The sequence below is a fragment of the Neophocaena asiaeorientalis genome, unplaced genomic scaffold (assembly GCF_003031525.2).
Source record: "Neophocaena asiaeorientalis asiaeorientalis breed wild unplaced genomic scaffold, Neophocaena_asiaeorientalis_V1.1 scaffold89, whole genome shotgun sequence".
NCBI classification, from domain to species: domain Eukaryota; kingdom Metazoa; phylum Chordata; class Mammalia; order Artiodactyla; family Phocoenidae; genus Neophocaena; species Neophocaena asiaeorientalis.
The window spans coordinates 5,247,962-5,271,815 of NW_020172592.1; the positions used below are offsets into that span (position 1 = coordinate 5,247,962).

General features: G+C 40.9%; 1 protein-coding gene and 1 non-coding gene across 3 annotated transcripts in view; one reads left to right on the forward strand and one right to left on the reverse strand.

Moving 5' to 3' along the window:
• The window catches only part of IGF2BP3 (insulin like growth factor 2 mRNA binding protein 3), a 136,787-nt gene that overhangs the window by 53,403 nt on the left and 59,530 nt on the right, over positions 1-23,854 (reverse strand). The window lies entirely within an intron of this gene.
• LOC112395368 (U6 spliceosomal RNA) lies at positions 21,655-21,762 on the forward strand. The gene has a single exon (XR_003002371.1). It is a non-coding gene; the product is annotated as a U6 spliceosomal RNA (small nuclear RNA).

Below are 23,854 nucleotides of genomic sequence, written 5' to 3' on the forward strand. Positions count from 1 at the left end.
AAAAAAAAAAAAAAAAAAAAAAAAAAATCCCCGATTGATTCTAACATGCAGCCAAGATTAAGATCACTGCTCTAGATCTAATTACCAATTCACAGGATTTAGAGGACTGAGAAACAAAAGTACAAAACAAGGATGAAATCAGCTAATGTAGACAAGACAGGACCAAAAAATCCAGTTTCTTCAACAAACTGCAAGCAAACAGGAAAGAAAAAGGAGTGGGTATGCAAAGATTAAAGAGGCTTAAGGGAAAAATCAACCAACTGCAAAGTATGGACCTATTTTGATCTTGATGCAAACAAATTATTTTTTAAATATGTGGGGCAACTAAAATTTGTGAACACACTTCACATTTTATAATAACAATTTGTGTGATATTGGTTTTATTTTCTTAAGTCCTTATCTTTTAGAAATACACACTGAAATAATTATCAGTAAAATTAATTATTAAGATTTATTCAAAATTATCTAACGGGGGGAGGAACTGAGATTGGCCATAAACTGATAATTGTTGAAGTTAGGGGATGGGTCCACAGGGTAGTTTATTATACTATTCTCTTTACATTTGTATATGCTTTCAACTATCCACTTTAGAAACCTTTAAAAATATGCAACATGTTTGAAGTTAAAAGATCTAATATGGCTAAAGAATGAGCATACAGTTCATACAAATCAATACAATAATAAGAATTACTACCAACAGTCTTTGAAAGACACTTTAGAAAACAAGAAGACAAACTAGAGATTGGAAGCAAAGCAAATATCTGATAAAAAACTTTTATCAGAATAAATATCAGAAATCTCAAAACTCAATGATAAAACAAATTTTTAAATGTTCAGAAGATTTAGGAAAACACCAGAATCACAACTAACTGTTGAACAGTTATCAACAGGAAAACACTGGAACTCACCAAAAAAGATACCCCACATCCAAAGACAAAGGAGAAGCCACAGTGAGATGGTAGGAGGGGTGCAATCACAGTAAAATCAAATCCCATAACTGCTGGGTTGGTGACTCACAGACTGGAGAACACTTACACCACAGAAGTCCACCCACTGGAGTGAAGGTTCTGAGACCCACATCAGGCTTCCCAACCTGGGGGTCCGGCAACAGGAGGAGGAATTCCTAGAGAATCAGACTTTGAAGACTAGTGGGAATTGATTGCAGGACAAAGTAATGTGCACACTGGGACCCAGGGGAAGAAGTATTGACCCCATACAGACTGAACCAGACCTACCTGCTAGTGTTGGAGGGTCTCCTGCAGAGGCGGGAGGTGGCTCTGTCTCACCATGAGAACAAGACCACTGGCAGCAGAAGTTCTGGGAAGTACTCCTTGGCGTGAGCCCTCCCAGACTCCGCCATTAGCCCCACCAAAGAGCCCAGGTGAGCTCCAGTGTTGGGTCCCCTCAGGCCAAACAACCAACAAGGAGGGAACCCAGCCCCACCCATCAGCAGACAAGTAGATTTAAGTTGTACTAAGCTCTGCCCACCAGAGCAACACCCAGTTCTACCCACCATCAGTCCCTCCCATCAGGAAACTTGCACAAGCCTCTGAGATAGCCTCATCCACCAGAGGGCAGACAGCAGAAGCAAGAAGAACTACAATCCTGCAGCCTGTGGGAAAAAAAAACACACTCACAGAAACACAGACAAGATGAGAAGGCAGAGGGCTATGTACCAGATGAAGGAACAAGATAAAACCGCAAAAAAACAACTAAATGAAGTGAAGATAGGCAACCTTCCAGAAAAAGAATTCAGACTAATGATAGTGAAGATGATACAGGACCCTGGAAAAAGAATGGAGGCAAAGATGAAGAAGATGCAAGAAATGTTTAACAAAGACCTAGAAGAATTAAAGAACAAACAAACAGAGATGAACAATACAATAACTGAAATGAAAAACAAACAGCAGACTACACTTTCTTCTCAAGCACGCACAGAACATTCTCCAGGACAGATCACATCTTGGGTCACAAATCAAGCCTCAGTAAATTTAAGAAAACTGATATCATATCAAGCATCTTTTCTGACCACAACGCTACGAGATTAGAAATCAATTACAGGGAAAAAAAACTTAAAAACACAAACACATTGTAGGCTAAACAATACGTTACTAAATAACCAAGAAATCACTGAAGAAATCAAAGAGGAAATCAAAAAATACCTAGAGACAAATGACAATGAAAACACGATGATCCAAAACCTATGGGAGGTGGCAAAAGCAGTTCTAAGAGTGAAGTTTATAGCAATACAATCCTACATCAAGAAACAAGAGGGGGCTTCCCTGGTGGCGCAGCAGTTGAGAGTCCGCCTGCAATAGATGTAGAGAAAAAATGTACGGACACCAACTGGGGCAAGCCAGGGGGAGTGGTGGGGTGGTGGTGGGATGAACTGGGAGATTGGAATTGACATGTATACACTGATGTGTATAAAACTGATGACTAATAAGAACCTGCTGTATAAAAATAAATAAAATACAAAAATTCAAAAAAGATTTAAATAAGGCACTTCACAAAAAAGGATCTATGATTAGCAAATACACACATGAAAAAAATGTTCAATTAGCGAAATGCATATCAAAACTATAATGATGTACCCCTTCACACACTCTAGGATGGCTAAAATAAAAAGACAGAAAATAACTGCTGGCAAGGATATGGAGAAATTGTAACCCACCTTCACTGCTAGGGGCAATGTAAAATGGCCCAGTCACTTCGGAAGACAGTTTAGCAGTTCCTTAAAATATTAAATATAGTGTTGCCATATTACTCAGCAACTCCATCAATAATTATTCTACTAGGTCTATATCAAGAGAACTGAGACTATATGCTTACACAAAAACTTGTTCAATAGCAGCATTATTTGTATATTCAAGAAGTGGAAACCATCCAAATGTCCATCAATTGATGAATCGATAAACAAAATGCGATACAGCAACACAATGGAATATTTAGCAATTAAAAGGAATCAAGTATCAGTAATATTTAGCTCAACACAGATAGTTACATATAGATATATTTATAGACATGTATATACACAGGTTAGTATATACACACATATTTCCTTACTGTGACAGCTGAAAGAACATGGAAGCAATAAGCATCCCAGTAGCAATGGTCATACCTACTGCCCAGATCTTGGTTTCTAATACCATTCTCAAATAAAAGGAGCCAAGCCTCCTTAGAGAAATGGTTGATTCTACGACTGTAGCAAGAATTATGGAATTGTGGAATATCTTCTAGTGCCAAAAAGTAAGGAAGTGCTTAAAAACAAAACAAACAAAAAACCTACCACAAACACACACCATGGTGAGTGAAGGTACCATAGGGACACAGGAGCCAACTGAAAGTTCCCAACAACCAAAGCTGGAACAATAAAGCAAAATATTGGATTATAATCCAAGGTACAAAATAAATATCCATGAGTACAAATGATTGAATAAATGAATGGGGGAGAGCAGATAAATGTCCATGGAGAAGAATTCCAAATAATTGATGTAGAGACTCCACTCTCAAGGAAGCAGACCATAATTTCTTGCTCCCCAAGTGTGGACTATGCACACTGACTTCTTTCCAAGGACTACAGTATGAAAAGCAGTTTGGGGTGGGGCATAGCTTTACAGTGGAGCAATCTAACATACACTATTTCATCAAGGTCAACATCAACAGTGATGTCATGTTGATGGTATGTACTCTTTCGATATGATGTTATAGGAGTGGCATCTTATCTCTCTGGTCTTCCTCCCCAAATCCATAAATCCAGTCTAATCACAAGAAAGACTTCAGACATGTCCCAACTAAGGGACATTCTACAAAATACATGATCAATACTTCTCAAAACTGTCAAGGTCATCAAAAACAAGAGCCTCAGAAACTAAAACTTAAAGTAAGGAGGAACTAAAGAGGCATGATAACTAAATGTAATGCTGTATCCTGGATGGGATCCAGGAACAGATAAAGGACGTTGGCTAATAACGAAGGAAATATGAAAAGTATGAGCTTTAGTTTATTATCAACTAGAACCCGACAATGCTGGTTCATTATCAACTAGGACCCAACAATGTTGGTTCATTAACTGTGATAAATGCACCATACGAATGAAAGATGTTAATAACAGAGGAGGAGACTGGCTGTGGGGTATATGGGAACTCTGTACTATCTTTTCAATTTTTTTTTTTTACAAATCTACAACTAATCTAAAATAGTTTATTAAAAAAAAAGAAGAAAAAAGTAACGAAGCACTAATACATACTGCAACATGGAAGAACCTTGGAAACACACTAAGTGAAAGAACCTAGTCAAAAAAGTCGCTTATTGTATGATTCCATTTATATGAAATGTCTACAATAGGCAAATCTATAAAGACACAAAATAAATTAGTGGTTGTCAGGGGCTAATGTGAAGGGAAAGTGAGAAGTGAGTGTTAACTGGTTGCTTTTTGGAGTAATGAAAATATTCTAGGGGTGGGATAGGGAAGCTGGGAGGGAGATGAAAGAGGGAGGAGATATGCGGATATATGTATAGCTGATTCACTCTGTTATAAAGCAGAAACTAACACACCATTGTAAAGCAACTATACTCCAATAAAGATGTTAAAAATATATTCTAAAATTACACAGTGATGTCCCAAAACTCAGTGAATATACTAAAAACCACTGAATTGTACACCCTGCTGGTGGCAACATATAATAATACAACACTTTGGACAACAGCTGGGCAGTTTCTTAAAATGTTAAACATGTACTTACCTTATGACCCAGTTATTTCACCCCTAGAATTCCCCCAAGAGAAATGAAAGTGTTGGGAGGAAAAAGTTTTTTCTCTCCCAACTTAGGTTCAGTGGTTGGAGGCCTGCGAATTTAGCTGACAACTGACAGATTAACAGGAGAAAATACAAAGTTTATTGATATATGCATGTTGAAAGTACACAAAAGAAGTGGCTACCTAAATAAAGATGGGCATTTATATAACCTAACTTGTTGGGGGAGAAGAAGGGAAGAGAAGAGTTTTCATAGGAAATACAAATGGCAGATAAAGCTTGTGATGATGTTTGTTTATCTCATAAGAGTGGTTGAAGAGTGGTCTTCATCTCTTTTCAGGCCAGTTAAACTCCCCTGGAGAGGGTATTTACGGCAGCCTCACCACCAGAAGTTTCTGCCTTTAGTCAGATAAGGAAAGCTCTGAATAGGCTTCTTTCTGCATGTGCCGAATTTCAAAAGTCTTTAGTTTAAAATAAGCTTCATATGAACGCTGGAGGTCCAAGTGAGTCCCCACAAAATCATACATCCATACAGAGACCCGCACATAAATGCTCATATCGACTTTATTAATAGTAATCAAAACAGGAAACGAGCCAACCGTCTATCAGCAGACGGATAAACAAATTGTGGTATACCCACACAATGGAATACTACTCAGTTATAAAAAGAAATGAGCTATTGATTCACATAACTGAGTAGAACTTAAATTATGCTGAAAGAAGTCAAATAAGAGTATACATTATATGACTCCTTATATAAAACACTAGAAAATGCAAACTAATTTATAGTGAAAGAAAGCAGAGCAGAAGTTGCTTGAGGGTAAGGGCAGGAGGGAATACAAAAGGGCATAAAGAAACTCTGGGGCAGTAATAGTTACGCTCACTTTTATTTATTATTTTTGGTGGTGATGGTTTCACAGGTATATACTTATGTCAAAACTTATCAAAGTGTACACTTTAAAGATATTAGTGTAATTTATTGTATGTCACTCATACCTCAATAAAGCTGTTAGAAAAAATTTACTAATATGGCTTAAACTGTTATAAATTGAGAAAATGAGATTTACTCCCAATGTTTGACATGAGGAAAAAGTTCTAAGGTTTCCTTTGTTTTGTTTTTTTTGGTGTTTTTTTTTTAACATATAGAATGTTTAATTTATTACAAAATATTTCACATATTAAAGGAAATGAAAGTAGTTCAATTAATTCCTGAATACCTATTATCCATTTTAAGAAACAAATCAGGGGCTTCCCTGGTGGCACAGTGGTTGAGAGTCCACCTGCCAATGCAGGGGACATGGGTTTGTGCCCCGGTCTGGGAAGATCCCACATGCCAAGGAGTGGCTGGGCCCGTGAGCCATGGCCGCTGAGCCTGCGCTCCACAATGGGAGAGGCCACAACAGTGAGAGGACCGCGTACAGCAAAAAAGAAATCAAACCCATGGATCCAAAGCCACTTTGGAAAGCCCTCTTACTCCCTTATTCTTTGTTGCTTATCATTCCCCTATCCTTCTTTAAAGCTTTATCACACATGTATTTATACAATAATAATATTAAGTTTTATATATTTTTGAACTTTTTTGTATTCCGTGCTTTCTCTTTTCTATTCAACATTTGTGTTTTGAGTTTCACCCATATTAAAATTACCTATTTGTGCCTTAACATTTTTTTCTTCCTCAATCTTACCAGAGACGAATCTGCTTTATTAGTTTTCTCAAAGAAATGTTTGTCTTTGTTGATTATTATATCTTCGTTTTTCTATTTCATTTTTTTTTGTTCCTATCATTATTTACATTTTTTTCTTTGTTTTTGAATTTCTTCTATTGTTCTTTGTCTAAGGTTTAAGAGGGAAAAACAAAGGCAGGAAATTAAATTACATACAATAGGATAGATACCACTTCTTAAAAATTGTAATCCTACAGAAATGGAAAAAAGAAACAAAGAAATTGGATGATAAATCTTTAATCCTGACACACTATAAGTACCATTTGCCCAACAAGTGTGAAAAGTATCATCAGACATAGTCAGAGGAAAGGGGCCATGAACAGAACTGACAGCTAAAAATGATTAAAATGCATTTTAAAAATTTCACTATTGGTCAAAGTCAGGTATATATGCCAGTTGAAATAATAATGCTAGTTTTTTTGGGGTTTTTTTGTTTTTGTTTTTTTCTGTATGCGGGCCTCTCACTGTTGTGGCCTCTCCCGTTGCGGAGCACAGGCTCCGGAGGCGCAGGCTCAGCGGCCATGGCTCACGGGCCCAGCCGTTCCGCAGCATGTGGGATCCTCCCGGACCGGGGCATGAACCCGTGTCCCCTGCGTCGGCAGGCGGACTCTCAACCACTGCACCACCAGGGAAGCCCAATAATGGTAGTTTTTGCAGGTAAAATTAGCTAAGATTTTATATTATTTTAACATGAATTATGCTGGAGAGGATATGGGCGAACAATTAGTCTCATCTATTCATGGGGGAAGTATAATGGAGCACAAAACTTCTACATCAGTTTTCTAACAGCAAATGGCCTAAAAATTCACACTCTGACCTGCTAATTCAATGTATGTAGTATATTCCTACATAGGAATATAAAAGGTATACTAAAACTATTTTGTTCTTTACTTTCCAAGTTTTACCCAATGAATCTGAAAATGGGGGGACGGGTATTTAAGTCATTCCTTTAACAGCAGCTTCTGAAAAAAAGCAGCTCAAATCAAAATACCAAGTGAAAAAAAGAGTTGATCTGTCCCTTGACTGGCCAGGACATGAAGGATGAAGCCACTGAGCCAGAGGCAAGCAAATACCACGAGATTGGGGCAAACCACCACACCTCTATCAGGAGTAGCCAGTTGGAAGATTCAGGGAACAAGCAACCCCTCCAGGACATCCCATTTTTGCACATGAACGAAATCCCTCGTTCAGGCTCTGATGCTAGCTAGAGCTGAATACAGAATCTGAAAGCACACAGCCACCCTTACCCCCTTCCATCCCTACTCAGGGCGGTGTGTGCAGTACACAGATGCCAAACCACAATTTTATAGTGTACAGGCTCTCGTTTTTGGAAAGAAGCCTAAAACCTTCACAGCTGTTTGTTACTTTGGGTTTATATCTGCCTTTTCTTATCTCAATTCTGTGGCTACTGACATAAGATATGTCACTCACAAATGGAGGATGGTCCTCTCCACAACGGTTTCACTTTCCAGGGGCTTCAAGGACAGCTCTGACAATATGATGGGCTTTTAAAAACACTCAGACATTACTAATCCCAGACCTATTACTGGAAGCCCATGCTATCCACTTCTAACTCCTTCAGAACTGAGCCCCCAACAAAATACAAAACTGGTAATTGCATTACAGTGACCAAGGTATTACAAAGGCCTTCTTTAGAATCAAATACATCACCAAAACCAGGCAGGATAAGAGAGAAATGTTTCATTCAAAAATTACAAACAAAAAAACACTTGTGTGGGTAGAAGTAAAAAATAGCCAACACTAACAGCTGTCTCTAGACACGCCGAAGACATACTGTGGCTGACTAAATTATAACACGTAGAAAGTAGACCAATAAAATAAAGATGAGTAAGAACTTGCCTCAGAATGTTACTGGTCTTACATGTGAATGTCCATCATCCACCACTTCTAACCCTTACTCTCAAATGCATTTAAGTTCAAGAACAAGTACATTGCTAAGCATCTGTAAACAAAGCTACAAAACACAATAAATCTCATTAGTGACCATTCTAGGATATTCACGACATAAAATACAGTGCATTCGGATTAAAATGCACAACACCGGTGTCATCTGCTACACTCCCTGACCAACTTAGCTAGCCCTACAAAAATACAGAGACAGTATTCAAGTCCAGAAATGATTTGGGGGGTGGGGGGGGGACATACAAAAAAGGAAGACAATGCTCTTCTCTACATTCACAGTTGCTGCTTGATTGTAAATGCTGGCCAATACTGCCTACAGTATGGCAGATGTGGCCAAAGCCAAAAAGAAAGCAGACCTGCAGGACCTTCCTCACTGACCTGAGAATAACTCCCAATGCTTGGCTAAGCCTCAAAAGAAGAAGGCAGGGCTTCCCTGGTGGCGCAGTGGTTGAGAGTCCGCCTGCCGATGCAGGGGACGCGGGTTCGTGCCCCAGTCTGGGAAGATCCCACATGCCGCGGAGCGGCTGGGCCCGTGAGCCATGGCCGCTGAGTCTGCACGTCCGGAGCCTGTGCTCCGCAACAGGAGAGGCCACAACAGTGAGAGGCCCGCGTACCGCAAAAAAATAAAAATAAAAATAATAATACTTTAACATTCTTAATAACTAAAAGCTAGTTCAATTGTAATCAATGTGAGTCTCATATCCAGGGAATGTGGGCATGTAATCTTTCCCTAACTGAACAAATGTCAAGGAGAAGAAAGGTCCTACACTGCAGTAAGCACAGTGCAGATCCATATAGAACACTATACTCAGTTCTGAACCCTACTCTCAGAGACTCAGAAACCACACCCCCAGCAGGAAACAAGCTGTGAGGGGTCAGAAGAGCGAAACAGAGGAGGGACACTTGAGCGATCTGGAAAAGTGCATCTCAGATAAACAACGTACCCCCTATATGAGCCCTCTTCACATAGTGGGAGGCTTTGTATATGTGAAGGAGGAAGGCGTCTGCTCAAGAGAGCAGAACCAAATAGGATTTATGGAAGTCATAGTGGATAATAGGTTAAAAGATCATCTTGTCCAAGGAGACACACAATGTTCTTCTCACATTCCAGCTGCAAACAATTGGTTGTGACTATCTAGAGCACAGTGTAAGAAGGATTCTGAGGCTTAATCTAGGCTCAGTGGGAAAAGAGTATCTTTCAGAGAGTCCCTCCTGCTGTGGAAAGGAAGAGGCATGGCAACCCAAGTATCATGGATTTCCCACCATTGATCCTCAATCATTGGATTGGATTTTTCAGAGGCCGTAGAGTTATTGCAAGGGGTAAACAAATCTATGCATGTTTTCATGAATTTCTGGCAAGTTGAACAAACAATGAATCTTACACTGTGTGTGTACCATATTTTTTTTGGATGTATATATGGGTTGTTTGATTTAAAAAACGAATTAGAGGGACCTCCCTGGTGGCGCAGTGGTTGAGAGTCCGCCTGCCGATGCAGGGGACACGGGTTCGTGCCCCGGTCCGGGAGGATCCCACATGCCGCGGAGCGGCTGGGCCCGTGAGCCATGGCCGCTGAGCCTGCACGTCCGGAGCCTGTGCTCCGCAACGGGAGAGGCCACAACAGTGAGAGGCCCACGTACTGCAAAAAAAACAAAAAACAAAAAAAACCCACTATAAGGTAGAGGTGACCCTGAAGCTCAGTAACAGACAACACCAAGCTGCATCCAGCAGAAAGTAAGGTTCTATTGTGTACTATAAAGCTCGGTCTCTAGAAGCAGAGGGAAGCATATGAGCAAAGGTTCTTATTAAACAAGCATTAATTAATATCAAGTCAGAATAAAATTTCTAGCATACAGAAATAAAGCTGTGTCTGATCAAAGACTTGCCCACGTTTAATTAAGCAGGAAAGAAACATGATTAAGTCATGTCTTATGGAAAAGAAGTCATGAAGAGTATTTAAAATCAGAAATATTTGTTCAGCTGGGCGACTTCAAGTAGTGTTCAACAATACTGGAATCCTGGAAGCGCACAGAACATGCTCAGAGCTAATGGGCACCAAATTTGCTGAGAAAGGAGAACGTGGAGGTAATAATGGGTGTAAACTTAGTAGGACTTAGCATTAATCCATCTAACTAGGCTGGCATCTGGGAACACAGCCCACTCAGTAACAGCCATAGCCATAGGGAGCATCACTCAATGATGCTTCCAACTTCCCTGTGACTCATTTCTTCAACACAAGGTCTGATGTTTTTCTTTGAAAAAGAAAAAAATAAGAAACTGAATTTTTACCCAAAATAGAAAGATGGGGGCTTCCCTGGTGACGCAGTGGTTAAGAATACGCCTGGCAATGCAGGGGACAAGGGTTCCAGCCCTGGTCCGGGAAGATCCCACATGCCGCGGAGCAACTAAGCCCATGCGCCACAACTACTGAGCCTGTGCTCTAGGGCCCGTGAGCCACAACTACTGAAGCCCGCATGCCACAACTACTGAGGCCTGCGTGCCACAACTACTGAAGCCCACGTGCCACAACTGCTGAAGCCCGTGTGCCTAGAGCCCGTGCTCCGCAACAAGAGAAGCCACCGCAATGAGAAGCCCGCGCACCGCAATGAAGAGTAGCCCCCGGTCTCCACAACTAGAGAAAGCCCGCACGCAGCAACAAAGACCCAACACAGCCAAAAATAAATAAAATTTTTTTTAAAGTTATAAAAAAAAAACTAGAAAACTGTATTTTAAGGTAAAACATTATTGGAAAAACTAACCAAAAACACTTGAACTACTTATAACATAAAACAAGCAGCCAAAGCAAGATAAAATACCAGATTTCTCTCTAAAACACAACTTGTTCTCTGCTAGCAAAGAGCCCAACATAGCTTGGAGGAAGATTTCAATTTGCTCCTCCCCCCCCCCACCCCACAATCCACAAACAACACCACACCAATTTTTTTTTTAGAACACTTCAGTGATTGATTTCTCCTTCAGCAAACTCAATGACCTGAGACAAAAAACTTATATCCTATTTTCTTCTACCTACCCTATCCATCCCTCCTAACACCCCAACCCCCGTAAAATCCAGCAAACTATGAAAAAAAATTTTTAATCTATTACAGAGTTGAAAACGTTTCCAACCAAGAGATGTGTGTGAACACTGACCATTCGTCTATACCAGGCTCTGTTCTGTGTCTTTGATGACAACACGGGAGAAGACACAGCCCCTGGCCCCTAAATTTTAGAGTCCGATGGGAGAATAGAAACAAGTCAGAAGGCAATTAAAATATCAAGTGCTGAGTGGTGCTATAGTGCTAAGTATAAGAGAAATATAGGGGACACACCTAATCCAGGTATGGCAGAAAAATATAAGGCTTTGTGGAAGAAACGACATCTGAGTTAAAGGCTAATAATGGGAATTAAGAAAAACAGAAAGAACCAAATGGATTATAGGCAGAGAAAACATGTACGCAAAAGCCCTGAAACTAAGAGGGTGATGGGGTTGAGGGAAAGTAAAGTTAACTTCACTATAGCAGAGCCAAAGGATGAAAATTTCAGCCAAAGGGCAAAATCCATTGAAGAAGTTTATTAATTCATAATAAACTATGGGGCAAGGCACCTGTGTTATCTGCTGGTTCTCATGGTGAACCTGAAAGGACCATACTGTTAACCTCTTTTCCACAGATGGGAAAAAGGCTCCGTATGGTTGAGTCACCTTCGCACAAAGCCCCCTGTCTTCCTATCCATCTTTCTGGGGCTTGATGTTCAGACACGGAAGCCCCATCACCTCTTCCTTATATTCTATGAAAACACATCTTCAAATTTATGTGGAGAATAAACAAAGCACTGGAAACCTTTAGTGAAAATGCATGCAGCAGATCCAGCCCTAGCACATAGTAGGGACGCAAATAAGTTCAATAAAGGCTTATAACAAGAGAAGCAGAGGCAAGGAGGCGCTAGGCTCTGCAGCTCAGGGAAGAGAGATAAAAATGACCCTAGGTCCACAGTTTTGTGGGCTGGACAAGGTCAAGCCTGAGCTGGAGCACGCACCAGTATCACCTTGAATCTGATGTTGGACTGCAGCTATCTTTTCCGTTATGTACGAAAAGGCATCAGTTATTCACCAACACGTACCTCCTTCTTCCTCATTTTCTGACAGGAATGGCACATCTGCTGTGCAAAATGACAAGCTGTACTCTGAATAGAAATCTCGCTAGGTTTTGAAGAGCTTAATCTTCATGTGTTTCCCTGTGATTACAGTCTCCACTCTTGAGATCATGGCCCTACCATTTATTTGACATGTGAGAGCTGACTGCAGTGTGGTCCTACTATGGCAGTCTGAATAATGGTTCCAAATATGTCTACTTCCTAATCCCTGAAACCTGTGAATGTTACCTCACATGACAAACGAGACTCTGCAGATGTGATTAAATTAAGGATCTTGAGCTAAGAGGTTATCCCCCATTATCCAAGCGGGCTGGATGTTATCACAAGGGTCCTTATAAAAGGGGCACTAGAGGAATCAAAGTCAGAGAGCAAGCCACGTGACAACACAAGTAGAGATCGGAGTGATGCACTGTGAACCTGGAGGAGAGGCTACAAGGCAGGAAATACAGGCAGCCTCTAAAAACTGGAAAAGGCAAGTAAATGAATTCTCCTCCACACCTCCAGAAGGTTCCAGCCCCGCCAACACCTTGACCTCTGAGACTGACTTCAGACTTCTGGCTTCTTGAACTGTAAGGAAGTAAAATTCTCTTGTTTTAAGCCACCAAGTTTGTGGTAATTTCTTACAGCAGCAAGAGGAAACTAATATACCTACATTTATGTGAGCATGTAAAACAAATCTTCTGTGCCAGCAATACCCCCTGAATTGCTTTAAAATAGTCCAAAAAACCAACAAAATTAGGGGATATCGATTAAACAAGAATACTGATAATCTTTAAAGCTGGGTACATCGGGGTTCATTATACTATTTTCTCTATATGTGTATATTTGGAAACTTTCAAACTACAGAATTTTAAAAGTCACTTTAAAATTCCTAAGGAAGAAGACATACAGATGGCCAAAAAGCACATGAAAAGATGCTCAACATGACTAATTATTAGAGTAATACAAATCAACGCTACAGTGAGGGGCTTCCCTGGTGGTGCAGTGGTTGAGAGTCCACCTGCCGATGCAGGGGACGCGGGTTCGTGCCCCGGTCCGGGAAGATCCCACATGCCGCGGTGAGCCATGGCGCTGAGCCTGCGCGTCCGGAGCCTGTGCTCCGCAACGGGAGAGACCGCGGCAGTGAGAGGCCCACGTACCGCAAAAAAAAAAAAAAAAGCTACAATGAGGTATCACCTCACACCAGTCGGAATGGCCATCATCAAAAAGTCTACAAACGATAAATGCTGGAGAGGGTGTGGAGAAAAGGGAACCCTCGTGTACTGTTGGTGGGAATGTAAATTCGTGCAGGCACTATGGAGAGCAGTATGGACGTTCCTTAAAAAACTAAAAATAGAACTACCATATGATCTAGGAATCCCACTCCTGGCATGTATCTGGAGAAAACCATACTTCGAAAAGATACATGCACCCCAATTTTCATTGCAGCACTATTTACATTAGCCAAGACATGGAAGCAATCTAAATGTCCATCGACAGAGGAATGGATAAAGAAGATGTGATATATATATACAATGGGGTATTAGCCACAAAAAAGAATAAAATACTGCTATTTGCAGCAACATGGATGGACCTAGAGATTACAATACTAAGTGAGGTAAGTCAGAGAAAGACACATATCATATGGTATCACTTATATGTGGAATATAAAAATAAAATGATACAAATGAACTTATTTACAAAACAGAAACAGACTTCAAAAACAAGTGTCGGGGGAGGGATAAATTAGGAGTTTGGGATTAACATATACACACTACTATATATAAAATAATCAACAAGGACCTACTGTATAGCACAGGGAACTCTGTTCAATATTCTGTAATAACCTATATGGGAAAAGAATCTGAAAAAGAATGGGCATATGTATATGTATAACTGAATCACTTAGCTGTACACCTGAAACTAACACAACACTGTAAATCAACTACACTCCAATATAAAATAAAAGTTAAACAAAAAATTCAGCTATAAAATAAATTTCCTAAAGAAGATACCACATGTTGACACCTTCCCCAACATCTTTGTCATCTCAGGATGCCGTAACAAATACCAAAGACTGGATGGCTTAAACAACAGAAATTTACTTCTCACAGTTCTAGAGGCTGGAAGTCTAAGATCAGGGTGCCAGCCTGGTTGAGTTCTTGGTGAGGGCCCTCGTCCTGATTTATAGACAGTCACCTTCTTGCTATATTCTCACATGGCAGAGAGAAAGCATCTCTTGTGTCTCTTCTTATAAGGGCACTAATCCCATTCATAGGGCTCTACTCTCATGACCTAATTACCTCCCAAAGGCTCCACCTTCTAATACCATCACATTGGGGATTAGGGCTTCAACATATAAGTTCTGGGGAGACAAACATTCAGTCCACAGCACCCACTAAGGCCAGATGAACCAGTCTTCCCCCCAACATTGGAACAAATTGTTATTTCTTTAGTTAAACACCATATCAGATTACTGACTGGTGGTTATGGAACACGTGACAAAAAGTATACACCTTTAAACATGTTCTCAGTGTGTATGAGAGGCACATGGGAACTGACCAACTGAAAAAGCATTCATGTCTCCTGTATCCCATCTCTCTAGGATGGAGGATCATGGAACAAGACAATGTTCAAAAATTCTCCACCCGAATTATTCTATTGCTTTTTTGGCTGATCATACATAGGTAAATCTATCTAAGATGATGAACACATCTCAACTCTGTAGAACTCAAAAAACAAAATGTATCTGAGCTATATCTGAACAGGTGGTTTTGGTCTCAGAGAGCCTCAGCTGACTGTGTCCTGCTCCTCAGGATACACATCTTGAGAGCTGGTGCTGTCAACAGAGCTTTCCTAAAGCATACCACTACCTCTGCCACACAGCTATCACAACCACAGGGGGCTGTTCCAACTAGGCTGACCCAGCCTTACAAAGCAAGATAGACAATAGAATCATGTCCTTCCACCAAACTGCACTTGCTACATGCACCAAAAATTGTAAGAAACACCTCAAGGCCCAAGCATTTCCAGTTCACTCGAGAACAAATTCAATACCCACCTCATGACTCTGTGCCTGGGTCCACCCCATAGGCACTTACACAAACACAGGCCAAAGCCAATTGTATGCATCACAGCAGAAGGACCGCATGTGAAGAGGCAGCCGGAGGAGGGAAGGTATTCAGGATGCTATCAAAACTCAGATTTTTAACTCACACTGGAAGGACGGTCCCTACACAAATCAGACAACTGTTCTGCTGTTCCAGAGTAACCCAAAAGTAGGAAGAACAAGCTGGTCACATTTAAGATTCAGTCACTGTGCCAAAAGCATCTAATCTCTCAGGGAGAGACTTTCAGTCTCCCCACAGATTCTCAGGAGAAGCAGGTGCAGGCCCCCTGCTGAGGGTGTTCTGCCATCAGCATCACCAATGTGAACTGCTTGTGGCATTTTATGATCCAGGACCCTTCTCGGCTCGTTATAAGAATTATTTTCAATCACTAAGGCTCTTCACAGTATGAAAAACATTGCAGGAAGTCTTCTGAAATTAAGGTTGGAAAAGTCACTGCTTCTCTGTGGAAGTGCATGGAGAAAACACAGTGGATTTTACGTATATAAAGCTAACGAGGAATCAAAACCAGTTTGAGATGTGCCTGTTAAACTACACTGCAAATTTCTGTCATGGAATAAAAAAGCATCCCTGATAGTGAAGGCAGTTAAGTTCACTTCCATCATTAAACAAGAGTTTTTGTAAAAAGTAATATTTATGGACAACAAAGGAGGTGTTGGGAATAAAACATTTGAGCATTTGGCTAGGGAGAATGCAACTATAATCTTCCAAGATGGACTTCCCTGGTGGTAAAGAATCCACCTGCCAATGCACGGGACACAGGTTTGATCCCTAGTCTGGGAAGATCACACATGCCTTGGAGCAACTAAGCCCGTGCGCCAGAACTACTGAGCTTGCGCTCTAGAGCCCACGCGCCACAACTACTGAAGCCCACGCGCCACAACTACTGAAGCCCACACGCCTAGAGCCCGTGCTCTGCAACAAGAGAAGCCACCACAATGAGAAGCCCGCACACCGCAGCGAAGAGTAGCCCCCACTCGCCACAACTAGAGAAACCCCATGTGCAGTAACAAAGACCCAAGCAGCCCAAAATTTTAAAAAATAAGATAAATTTATTTTTTAAAAAATCTTCCAAGAGGAAGAATTTTTCAGATACATACATTCACTTTGGGTGACTTCAGGGAAAGAAAGACTGAGATAAAGAGACCACTCCGTGGCAAGGTAGGTTCAGAAGTAGAGATTAAACATTTAGAAATTTTTATGGGAAATTCCCTGACAGTCCAGTGGTTAGGACTCAGGACTTGGTGCTTTCACTGCCAAGGGCACGGGTTCAATCCCTGGTCAGGGAACTAAGATCCCACAAGCTGCACGGAGAGAGACAGAGACAGAGAAAGGGAGAAAGACAGAGAGAAAGAGAAAAAGAAAGGAAGGAAGAAAGAAGGAGGGAAGGAGGGGGGGAGAGAGAGAGGGAGGGAGGGAGAAAGAGAGAGAAAGGAAGAAATTTTTATGGCAGATTGCCAGGAATTTTATGTCTGCTAAATCTAAGAATAAAGACCAGGACTTGTGTTTTTGACTGACTTTAGAATTTCATTTTTCTAACAAATTTTGCATTTTATAAAATGTCAGTGATTGATTAGAAATTTAAAAAACCTCATCCTTGGGACTTATCTGGCAGTCCAGTGGTTAAGACTCCACGCTCCCAATGTAGGGGACCTGTGCTCGATCCCCGGTTGGGGAACGAAGACCCCACATACCACACAGTGTGGCCAAAATACAAAACAATAAAACAAACAAACAGAAAACTCATCCTTCCATGAAGCTGGGGAAGGAATAACCTAGAGCAGTAATTCTCAATGGAGAAAACCTGACCACTTCGGGGGTGGTTTTAGAAAACTGTGGGTCCTTTGGGGTGGGGGAAGAGGGCCTCACGAACACTGGACAGGCAGAGACCAGATATGTCACACATCCTGATTTGTGCAGGACAGCCTCACACAGCAGAGGCACCCCAGCCCTGCACAGCTCTTCAAGGTCCTTGACATATATATACATTAAAAGCCCATTTTTTCTGAGCATATACCCTTAGTATTTATTGCTCAGTTTTAATATGTATTCTATCTTCCAAGACTGCAACCACCATGTAAATCAATACACAATTATGTTTTGACCTGCTTATCACCACTATAGAAAACCACTTAACTGAGAGCAACACGGCATTGAGTCACCCATGTCATACCTGTATATTATTAGCACCAGTACTGGTCTGCTGAGGATTATTCTATAATAATACAAGTACCGTACAAGTACTTGATCATTTCACTGTGCCTCAAGCTCTGGTCATGCCCAAGTGTTTATGTACTGAAAAATTATTTTGTATAAACGAATTCCCTTTTATTTCTTCTTTCTGGTATGTCTAGGACATTATATTGATTTTTAAATTTTAATTTTAAAAATTTAAATACATATATAATTATATTTTCTGTGAATTTCACTTCAGGACTGTAATTGGGACATTAGAAAATGTTTGTTAAAAAGAGGATGCAGGGGAATTCCCTCGTGTTCCAGTGGTTAAGCCTCGGGCTTTCACTGCCATCGACCCAGTTTCAATCCCTGATCAGGGAACTAAGATCCCACAGGCCGTACGGTGCGGCCAAAAAAAATAAAATAAGCAATAAAACCAAGCAAGCTAACAACCAAAAAGAGGGTGCAGGTCTGAGAGTTGAAAATGCAAGTCTCTTTATTTAAATATCTCAGTGTTCATTATAGGTCAAACATAGTAAGAAATTATAGTATATCTAAATAAAAACATACTGATGAAGTTAGTGTTGCAAGTCATAAATAGACTTGCAGGGGAAGTGAGAGGTCACGTTCTTATTTTTACATATGAGATGACAAAACTACTGCAGTTTAAAAAGGGGGCTTTAGGGTCAGGTTGCCAGGTCTGAATCCCACTCATCCAATGTTAGCTGTAAAACCTAGGCAAGTCTCTCCATTTCTCAGCTACCTCCCCTCCACCCCCTAAAGTCAGGATAGCACTATTTCCTTTCAATATCTAGGGTTGACTGGATGAATCAAATGAGACTCCTTCTGAAGAGTTTAGCATCCTGCCCTGCCCATGGTCAGGACTCCCCACGTGTATGCTATTAAGTTGATCTAAAACTTAAAGGCAGAGTAGTAAAGAAAAGAGGGGAATAAGAGCTAGGAATGTAACTGTGAGCCTAAAAATGAGTGAAAATGGACAAATCAAATATAGGACTTGTTAAAAAGAAAAAAGACTGAAGTATCAGTTCACTACCATCAATCAATCCAACTAAGCTAATTAAACGATTTTAAGTCTTTTTACACATACTTGTACACAGAGGAAGTGTGACACAGAACAACATTAGACCAAGAAAGAATCTATCAAGATGAACACTGATCTCTATTTGGGTTATGGTCATGTTCTGAAAAGCATCATATGACTTCATCGGTTCAACTAATACTTAACTGAACACCTCCTTTTGTGTGTAAGAACCAACAACTGAGGAATCCTGAGAAGATGTCAGTACATGTATACTACACATCTAGGGAAGACCCCAGAAAATTACAGCCTTTCTCATCCCCACATGAGAGTAACTCTAAATAGTAAGACTGTATTTTTGGGTAAGACCAAGTAGGCCATTCAGCAATACAAAAATACAAAGGGGAAAAAATACCTCGAGTACTGAGGCAACCCTGCCTCTCTGGTTGCCGATACTAAAATTAGAAACAGGATTAAGAGTGCCCTGCCATTCCCAGTTGGTTTACTGTTCTAAACCCCCTTCCTGGGGACTTCTCCCTCCCCCATGTTAACCCTGAATATTTTGTTCATTCATGTCAGAGGTGGGAAGCAATAGGAAAAGAGCGAAAAGTGAAGGCTTTTATAAATTTAAATGTGAAATTATCTCTCTTTTAGCCTTACACACACATCTCCAGTACTGGATCACATGGACAGTTTGAATACAAGCTTCTTTTTGTAAATGATAGCTAAGTGCCTGCTCAGCCTTAATTCAACCAAGGGTTACCTATGAGAAGAGGAAAAAAAAAAAAAAACCCTTAAAGCAAGTTACTTAATAGTTACTCTATTCTTAAGAAATAAATGATTCAATATCATTTATTTCTCAAGAGATAATTTAACCTCTTGAAATTTCAAAGTAACAAGAAAACTATAAACTGAGTGGGGATAGTCTACCCTGTTTCTCCCACGGAATGAGGATAAAATCTGGACAGAATGTATGACGCAGCTATTTGAAGACTCTGAAAAGTATATAAGGGACTTCCCTGGTGGCACAGTGGTTAAGAATCCGCCTGCCAATGCAGGGGACACGGGTTCCAGCCCTGGTCCAGAAAGACCCCACATGCCGTGGAGCAACTAAGCCCGTGCACAACTACTGAGCCTGCACTCTAGAGCCCGCGAGCCACAACTACTGAAGCCCACGCGCCTAGAGCCCGTGCTCCACGGCAAGAGAAGCCACCACACAATGGGAAGCCCGCACACCGCAACGAAGACCCAACGCAGCCAAAAATAAACTTAAAAATAAATAAATTTATGTTTTAAAAAAAAGAAAAGTAGATGATAGCAGGTGGAGCGGGGAATTTAAAGTACCACCAAACGTGAGATGATTTATTCTGCCCTTCTTCCCTCTGGTATGCCCCAGCCTGGACTTGGGGCAGTTTAAAACTTGGAAATTGGGGCTTCCCTGGTGGCGCAGTGGTTGAGAGTCCGCCTGCCCATGCAGGGGACACGGGTTCGTGCCCCGGTCCAGGGCCCGTGAGCCATGGCCGCTGAGCCTGCGCATCCGGAGCCTGTGCTCTGCAATGGGAGAGGCCACAACAGTAAGAGGCCTGCGTACCGCAAACAAACAAACAAACGAACAAAAAAATAAACACTTGGAAATTGTTACTGAGCACAGACAGAACTGGAGGAGAAGTCCTGTAGCTCTGGCTTGAAGAGCAGGAAAGGGGTACCTAAAACTCTGATGAAGGGGAAGAACCATGGTTCCAATGGGGTGGGTTGAATCCTATTGCTTTTTTGCCCCTGTCTTCCTGCCACTTAGCCCCAGACATGACTGCAGCCATGAGAAGTGCACAACCAAGCAGGGTAACCAAGGCCCTATCTTTTCTGGCTGAAAAACCAGAAAGAGAAGCCCTTGAGAATCAAAGTACTAATCGGATCATGCAAAGGGAGGAGCTCAGGAAAGCAACTGCATGAAGCTGTTTAGGAAATCCTGGGTTTAGCTCCAATATGCACATGCTTGCATCATAAAACAAACAGCATACCCAAGACTTTGAGAGCAGAACCATGGGAGAGATCATCACCCAGGTCCCAAACTGGCCACCCACTGAGTGCTACTACACACAGGAGACAGATCCAAAGAGTACTTCAAAGGCTTCAAAAATGAAGTGAAATTGGAACCATAATCCACAGAAGGCTGGCTGCAACTTGCAGCCTGAAGCCAATTGGGTCAAACTGTATTCTAAAATGAAATTATCAACATTCTCCATAGGGTTTGAACCAAGATCCAGAGTCTCATAATATTATATTCATAATGTTCAAGGTACAATCCAAAATTACTTATATAAAGAGCTAGGAAAATCTCAACTCATAGGGGATGAGGCAATCAACAAATGCAAATGCCAAGAATGACAAAGATGTTGGAATTATCTGACAGACTTTGAAGAAACTATTATAAAAATGTTCCACAAAGGGTGAGCACTCTTGAAAGAACAGAAAGAAAATGTCCAAGAAACAGTAGGTATAAAAGAAATAAAAATTTAGAACCAAAACACAATAACCCTAAATAAACTCACTGGATGAACAAAATAGCAGACTGGAAACAACAAAGGAAATTGTCACTGCTCACGAAGACAGATCAATAGCAATTATTCAATCTGAACAACTGAGAGAAAAAATGCACAGAGGCTCAAAGCCCTGTGGGAAAATACCAAAAGCCTAATTTACGTTATATCGGTATCTCAGAAAGACAGGAAAAAAGAAAAATATTTGCTGAACGTATCTTTGAATAAATGGTTACTGAAGTGCTCACTTCGGCAGCACATATACTAAAAATTGGAACAATACAGACAAGATTAGCACGGCCCCTGCTCAAGAATGACACACAAATCCGTGAAGCGTTCCATATTTCCTAAAGACCTAAATGTAAGGCCAGACACTATAAAACTCTTAGAGGAAAACATAGGCAGAACACTCTATGACATAAATCACAGCAAGATCCTTTCTGGCCCACCTCCTAGAGAAATGGAAATAAAAACAAAAATAAACAAATGCGACCTAATGAAACTTAAAAGCTTTTGCATAGCAAAGGAAACCATAAACAAGATGAAAAGACAACCCTCAGAATGGGAGAAAATATTTGCAAACAAAGCAACTGACAAAGGATTAATCTCCAAACTTTACATGCAGCTCATGCAGCTCAGTATCAAAACAACAAACCCCCCAATCCAAAAATGGGCAGAAGACCTAAATAGACATTTCTCCCAAGAAGTTATACAGATTGCCAACAAACACATGAAAGGATGCTCAACATCACTGATCATTAGAGAAATGCAAATCAAAACTACAATGAGCTATCACCTCACAATGGTCAGAATGGCCATCATCAAAAATTCTACGAACAGTAAATGCTGGAGAGGGTGTGGAGAAAAGGGAACCCTCCTGCACTGTTGGTAGGAATGTAAATTGATACAGCCACTATGGAGAACAGTATGGAGGTTCCTTAAAAAACTAAATATAAAACGACCATATAACCCAGCAATCCCACTATTGGGCATATACCCTGAGAAAACCATAATTCACAAAAATAGTCATGTACCACAATGTTCATTGCAGCACTATGTACAATAGCCAGGACACGGAAGCTACCTAAGTGTCCATCATCAGATGAATGGATAAAGAAGATGTGGCACATATATACAATGGAATATTGTTCAGCCATAAAAAGAAATAAAATTGAGTTATTTGAAGTGAGGTGGATGGACCCAGAGTCTGTCATACAAAGTGAAGTAAGTCAGAAAGAGAATGACAAATACCGTATGCTAACACATATATATGGAGCCTAAAAAAAAAAAGGCTCTCATGAGCCTAGGGGCAGGACAGGTGTAAAGATGCAGACGTAGAGAATGGACTTGAGGACACGGGGAGGGGGAAGGGTAAGCTGGGACAAAGTGAGAGAGTGGCATGGACTTATATATACTACCAAATGTAAAACAGATAGCTAGTGGGAAGCAGCTGCATAGCACAGGGAGATCAGCTCAGTGCTTTGTGACCACCTAGAGGGGTGGGATAGGGAGGGTGGGAGGCAGATGCAAGAGGGAGGGGATATGGGGATATATGTATGCATATAGCTGATTCACTTTGTTATACAGCAGAAACTAACACAACATTGTAAAGCAATTATACATCAATAAAGATGTTAAAAAATATATATGGTTACTGAAGATTCTCCAAATTTGGCAAAAGATATAAACCTATAGATTGAAGAAGTTCAATGAACCCCTGTGAGATAATAGAAAATACATATATTGGTCTCCCAGCTGCAACCCCTCCTCTTCCTGGCACAGAACTCCTAAAATTCTTGTAATTTCCTAAGTGATAAGAGCACTAGGTGTATCTCCCGTTCTACTGAGGAAACTCTAGGTACATTCTTGGATGGCTCCTGGCTGGGAGCTGGTCACCAGAAAGATCAAGTCATGATCAGAAGCCTGGAATTTTCAGCGTCATGCCCTGTCCTCCAGAGAGGGGAGAGGCGCTGGAAATGGAGTTAATAATTTATCATGCCTACAAGAAGAAGCCTCCATAAAATCCCAAGAGTAGCAGGTTCACAGAGCTTAAAGGTGAGTGAACACATCCACATAGGGAGGGTGATGTACCCCAACTCCACAGGGACAGAAGCTCCTGCACTCAGGACTCTCCCATACCTCGCCTTATATATATTTCATCCGACTGATTATCTGTATTTTTTATTATATCCTTTAATAAACTGGTAAATGTAAGTAAATGTTGCCCTCAGTTTTGTAAGCCACTCTAGCAAATCAGTCAAACCCAAGGAGCGAGGTCTTCGGAACCTTCTATCTATAGCTGGTTGGTCAGAAGCACAGGTGATGATAACCCAGGCTTGTGACTGACACGTGCAAGGCGAGGGCAGGATGTCGTCTTCTGGGACTACTGAGACTACAGGCCCTTAACCTGTGGGACCTAACATTATCTCCAGGTAGAAAG